A 6,962-nucleotide genomic window follows, 5' to 3' on the forward strand; every position below is an offset into this window, starting at 1 on the left:
AAGATAATAAACCCTAGGATGATCTTGAATATAGAATCAGATGACAATAGTATGAACAAGATTAATGAGAGAAAGTGATAAACTCTGAAAGATAAGGGAGAGATAACGCTAGAGAGAGAGAAAATAGAGAGATTGTATTTCCAGTCATGAATCCTCCCTTTTACAAGGCTTGGATCCTCTTTATATAATAGAGGATCCTTGCTCGAATATTAAAAGGCAGAAAATAAAGTACATGCTACGGAGCGGCCGACGTGATCATGAAGTCGTCCCTCTTGTTGCTCATAGGTCGCCCTTCTAGCCGGACTCGCGCACACTCGGTCGGTCGTGCTGGCTTGAAGGACGTGGTTGGTCAAATTCGACCCCATGCAAAATGTGCACAAAAATGCAACTATATACAAATTTAAAAAGAAATTCCTAAAAATTCTATAAAATAAAACCAATAAGAAAAATTATTTTTTGTGGATTTTGTAGGAATATTTTCATAGGGCAAAAATGACGTGCTCACAGCTACCCTTCTTTGCTCGGAAGCATGAAGAGTTTTCGAGCACAGATAAAGTAAGCAATTACGAGCAATTTTTGCCCGTTTGACACTCCATGGGAAGCATTTTGTAAAAGTTCGACTGAACCTTGCTTCGAAGGTTGCCTACATATCCTTGGCTATAAAGGAATTAGGTTAATGTAGTTTTGGAAGTTTTGGTAGCTGGGACTACCAGGAAGCTGCGATTTCATTGTTGTTGCTGCTGTTACTACTTACTGAACTGCTTATTACAACAAAATCAAAATCAAAAGAAACTAAACAAGTCTATCAGCTATGAGTTACAAAATTCCTATCTATAAGTCTTTTGAAACTTGAATCTTGAGTCTTGACTGGTTCTTCATGTAGACTCTGATCTGAATTTTTGATGCTGGCTAACTGTAGTTGCTAGTTCATTCTTCTATGATTTTTTCTGATCAAAACGGGAAACGCAATGCTCTGACTTCAGTCATGTCTTGAGCAGTCCATATCCTTTCATTCGCTTCTGCATTTTGGATTTACTTTTTTTTTGGATTGAGACTTCTTCTTTTGGTCATCTCAAACCCGTGCCTTAAGGTAAAACGTGCTTAAACACACAAAACAAAACAAACAAACGAAATTTTTCGGCCCCAGTTTTCACTAGGAAACTTTTGTAAGTTATTTGTAACAGAACTCTATACTACTTCACTATTGAAATCAATAAAAAGGTCGGGAACGGTGTGTCATTGATTTAGGATCAAATCAACTAGGAGTGGAGATCATATGTTAGAAAAAAAGACTAGGGAGTGGAGACCCTATGTCTAAAATAAAATCAACTAAAGAGTGGAGACCTTATGTTGGAAAAGAGATTAGGGAGTGGAGACCCTATGTCTAAAATAAAATCAACTAGGGAGTGGAGACCCTATGTTGCAAAAGAGACTAAGTGGAGACCCTATGTCTAAAATAAAATCAACTAGGGAATGGAAACCCTATGTTGGAAAAGAAGACTAGTGAGTGGAGACCCTATGTCTAAAATAAAATCAACTAGGGAGTGGAGACCCTATGTTGGAAAGGAGACTAGGGAGTGGGGACCCTACGTCTAAAATAACTTCAACTAGGGAGTGGAGACCCTATGTTGGAAAGGAGACTAGGGAGTGGAGACAATATGTATCAAATAACTCCAACTAGGGAGCGGAGAAGCTATGTTGGAAAAAAGACTAGGGAGTGGAGACCTTATGTCTAAAATAACTTCAACTAGGGAGTGCAGATCCTATGTCTAAAATAAAATCAACTAGGGAGTGGAGACCTATGTTGGAAAAGAGACTAGGGAGCGAAGACCCTATGTCTAATATAAAACCAACTAGGGAGTGGAGACCCTATGTTGGGAAAATTCAGCTAGGGATTGGAGACCCTATGTCTAAATATTGTCACGACCCAATTTAACCCCTCCGAAGATGTCGTGATGGCACCTAGTCCTTACGACGAAAAATTAAAGAAAACACTACTACAAAAATTAAAACAGCATATTGTAAATAACATGGATAGAGCCTCCCATCATATACAAAATAATCTCCTAAGAACCGGAATATCGATAAGTCACAAGCTTCTATAATCTATGTAGCTCTATACAAAAGTCTGAAGATAAACAAAGGGAATCTCTAGGAAGGAATAGAAGGGGACTTCAAGGATCTGCGGACGCGAGCAGAAATACCTTGAAGTCTCCTGGAATCAGCAAGAATGCACTAACCTCGAGGCTGATAGCTGGTACGTGGATCTGCACACGAATACATGTGTAGGAAAGGGCATAAGAACACCACAATGGTACCTAGTAAGTGCCAAGCCTAACCTCGGTTAACTAGTAACGAGGTCAGATCAGGGTCCTACTGGAGTATGCATAATAAATTAAACAGCAAAAGATATAAATAGAGTTTACGATGAAACAATTAAAGAAATGCACAATTTTTTAACAGTTAAGGTAGGCCTCGGCTCAGAACAAGGTAAACACAACAGGAAACTCTCCCAGGATACCGTCCCGTAGGTTCCGAAATGATCATGTAGTACAGGGGGATCTCCCGGAATACGTCCATAGCCCAAAAATAAATATGCAGTGCTGGGGGATTTTCCGGAATACGTCCGTAGTCCCAAAATAAATATGCAGTGCTAGGGGATCTCCCAGAATACGTCCGTAGTCCCAAAATAAATATGCAAGACAGGGGAATCTCCCGGAATACGTCTGTAGTCCCAAAGTAAATATGCAGCTCAAGATAAAAAGGTACGACATCAAATTATACAGTTTAGACTAAACGCAATCGAGGGAAAAAGGGTTCCACCTAAGCATGTCGCACAGAAATCAATAGGCAGTTAAAACACGTAGGCATGCTTTCCTAATCTAATCTCAGCAATTAAACATAGTTATGCAGTCAAATAAGGGAAAACAGTTATGGCTAAGCAGGAAAAATGGGATTTTTACAACAATAGCCCGTGTACGTACTCGTCACCTCACGTACACGGCACTCACACCTCAAATAATACCAAACATCCTAAGGGGAAGTTCCCCAACACAAGGTTAGGCAAGCCACTTACCTTGAACCGCTCAAATCAACCCGATATCACGCTCTTGCCACGAGTATCCGACTCTGAATGGCCCAAATCTAATCAAACGAATTGCATAATGTAAATATAACTACAAGTATCTAATTTAACTAATGAAATCAAAGCTAGGGTAAGAAAATAGAAAAATGCCCAAAAATCTTCCCCGGGCCCACGTCTCGGAATCGGGTAAAAGTTACCAATTTAGAACACCCATTCACTCACGAGACCACTCGTCCAAAAATTATTCAATTCCGACGCTTAAAACCCGATCAAAACCCAAATGTTTGATTGGGGAACTTTTCCCCCAAATTCCCATCTTTTCCACTCAAATTCCTTGATTAGATGGAGAAAATTACTATAGATTGATGAAATATAAACGAAATAGGGTTAGGAATTTTTACCCACTGACTTCCTCTTCAAAATCCTCACAAAATTGCCTTCTCCCGAGCTAAAAATCGAATTTGGTGCTATGAAATCTCAAACCCTAGAAATCCTCTTTTCTGCCCAGCGATTTCCGCATCTGCGCTCATGGGGCCTCATCGGCGGTCCCGCACCTGCATAAAAAGCATCGCAGGTGCAAAAGTCACTTATCCGGGCTGGGACCGCATCTGCGGTCTTTGGGACGCATTTGCGGTCCCCTAGCCGCACCTGCGATTCCTGCTGCCTTGATCCCTTTCCGCTTCTGCGACTACGCAGCCGCTTCAGTGGCACCGCACCTACGGTCCCACATCCGCAGGTGCAATTATATCAGGTTCAGCAAACTTAATAAAATTCCTAAGTCCAAATCAAATCCTTTAAGCATCTGAAACTCACCCGAGGCCCCGGGACCTCAACCAAACATTCCAACCAATCCTAGAACATCATACGAACTTAGTCGAGCCCTCAAATCACATCAAACAACGCTAAAACCACGAATCACCCTCCAATCCGAACCTAATGAACTTAAATTTCCAAAATTCTACAACCGATGCCGAAACTAACCAAACCATGTCCGATTGATCCCAAATTCTGCACACAAGTCATAATCACCACTACGGACCTATCCCAACTTCCGAAATCGGATTCCTACCCCGATATCAAAATTTCCACTACCGTCCCAAAACTCCAAAAATTCAACTTTCGCCATTTCAAGCCTAAATAAGCTACGGACCTCCAAAACACAATCCGGATATGCCCCTAAGCCCGAAATCACCCAAAGGAGCTAACATAATCAACGAAATTCCATTCCGGAGCCATCTTCACATTGTTCTGACTACGGTCCTAATTCTAAGACTTAAACACTCATTTTGGGACTAAGTGTCCCAAATCACTCCGAAACTCAAGATAAACCGTCCCAGCAAATCACATTAGCAGGAAAAAGACACAGGGAAAGCAGTTAACAGGGGATCGGAGCGTAAATTCTAAAAATGACCGGCCGGGTCGTTACATCCTCCCCTCTTAAAACATTTGTTCGTCCTCGAACGAGCATAGCGACATACATGAAGTGGTGAAAAGATGAGGATAACGGCTGCGCATATCCTGTTCTGTCTCCCAAGTCATCTCCTCGACCGGCTGACCCCTCCACTGGACGTTTACTGAAGCAATATTCTTTGACCTGAGCTTCCTGACCTGCCTGTCCAAAATGGCTACTAGCTCCTCAACATAAGATAGATCCTTGTCCAACTAGACTAAGCTGAAATCCAATACATGAGTCGGATCACCGTGATACTTCCGGAGCATGAAAATGTGGAATACCGAATGAACTCCTGCTAGGCTAGGAGGCAAGGCAAGCTCATAAGCAACCTCCCCAACACGCCGCAATACCTTAAAAGGACCAATGAACCTCGGGCTCAGCTTGCCCTTCTTCCCGAATCTCATGACTCCCTTTATAGGTGATACCCAAAGCAAGACCCGCTCTCCTACCATAAATGCCAAATCACGAACTTTCCGGTCTGCATAACTCCTCTGCCTGGACTAGGGTGTGCGAAATCTCTCCTGAATCACTTTCACCTTATTCAGGGCATCCTGAACCAAATCTGTACCCAATAATCGGGCGTCGCCCGGCTCAAACCATCCCAACAGGGACCGGCACCGCCTACCATACAAAGCCTCGTACGGTGCCATCTGAATGCTGGAGTGGTAACTATTGTTGTAGGCAAACTCTACAAGAGGCAAGAATTGGTTCCATGACCCTCCGAACTCCATCACACAAGCACAGAGCATATCCTCAAGAATCCGAATCGCGCGCTCGGACTGCCCGTCCTTCTGAGAGTGAAAGGCTGTGCTAAGCTCCACTAGTACCCAACTCCTGTTGTACGGCTCTCCAGAATCGTGATGTGAACTGAGTACCTCTGTCTGAAATGATGGATACTGGAATACCGTGAAGGCGGACGATCTCCTTGATATAAATCTCAGCCAATCTGAAGAGTACGTGTCAACAATGGAATAAAATGAGCTGACTTGGTCAGCCGATCCACGATCACCCAAATAGCATCTTACTTCCTCAAAGTCTGCGGAAGTCCAACTACAAAGTCCATGGTGATCCGCTCCCACTTCCACTCCGGGATCTCTAACCTTTGAAGCAATCCACCTAGTCTCTGATGCTCATACTTAACATGCTGGCAGTTGAGACACTCGGCAACAAACCCAACTATATCCTTCTTCATCCTCCCCCACCAATAGTGCTGCCTCAAATCCTGGTACATCTTCGCGGCCCGGATGAATGGAGTTCTGCGAGCTCTGAGCCTCCTTAAGAATCAACTCCCGAATCCCATCATTGGGCACACAGATTCGGCCCTACATCCTCATCACGCCATCATCACCAATAGTCACATCTCTAATATCACCTCTCCGAACTCTGTCCTACAGAACTAAAAGGTGGGGATCATCATACTGGCGCTCCCTGATACGGTCATATAGAGAAGACTGAGCAACCACACAATCTAATACCTGGCTAGGCTCTAAAATATCCAATCTCACAAACTGACTGGCTAAGGATAGAACATCCAAGGCTAAGGTCCTCTCAGCTGCCAAAAGATACGCCAAACTCTCCGCCCGGCGACTCAAGGCGTCGATCACTATATTGGCCTTCCCCGGGTGGTACAATATAGTGATGTCATAGTCTTTAAGTAGCTCCAACCACCTCCGTTGATGCAAATTAAGGTCCTTCTTCTTGAACAAATGCTGCAAGCTCCGGTGATCAATGTAGATCTCACAAGGAACACCGTACAAATAATGACGCCGGCAATATAGTGATGTCATAGTCTTTAAGTAGCTCCAACCACCTCCGTTGATGCAAATTAAGGTCCTTCTTCTTGAACAAGTGCTGCAAGCTCCGGTGATCAATGTAGATTTCACAAGGAACACCGTACAAATAATGACGCCGGATCTTCAAGGCGTGAACAATAGCTGCTAACTCGAGATCATGAACAAGATAATTCTTCTCATGAACCTTCAGCTGTCTGGACGCGTAGGCAATCACCCTACCGTCCTGCATCAATACCGCTCCAAGGCCAATCCTCGAGGCATCACAATAGATAGTATAAGACCCCGAACCTGTAGGCAATACTAATACTAGGCTGTAGTCAAAGCTGTCTTGAGCTTCTGAAAGCTCTCCTCACACTCCTCGGTCCACTTGAATGGAGCACCCTTCTGGGTCAGTCTGGTCATAGGTGCTGCAATAGATGAAAACCCCTCTACAAAGCGATGGTAGTACCCTGCCAACCTAAGGAAACTGCGGATTTCCGTAGCTGATAACGGTCTAGGCCAACTCTGCACCGCCTCTACCTTCTTCGGATCTACCTTGATCCCATCACAAGACACTACGTGGCCAGAGAATGCCACTGAATCCAACCAGAACTCACATTTTGAGAACTTCGCATATAATTTCTTTTCTCTC

Source organism: Nicotiana attenuata, unplaced genomic scaffold (genome assembly GCF_001879085.1).
Source record: "Nicotiana attenuata strain UT unplaced genomic scaffold, NIATTr2, whole genome shotgun sequence".
NCBI lineage: Eukaryota > Viridiplantae > Streptophyta > Magnoliopsida > Solanales > Solanaceae > Nicotiana > Nicotiana attenuata.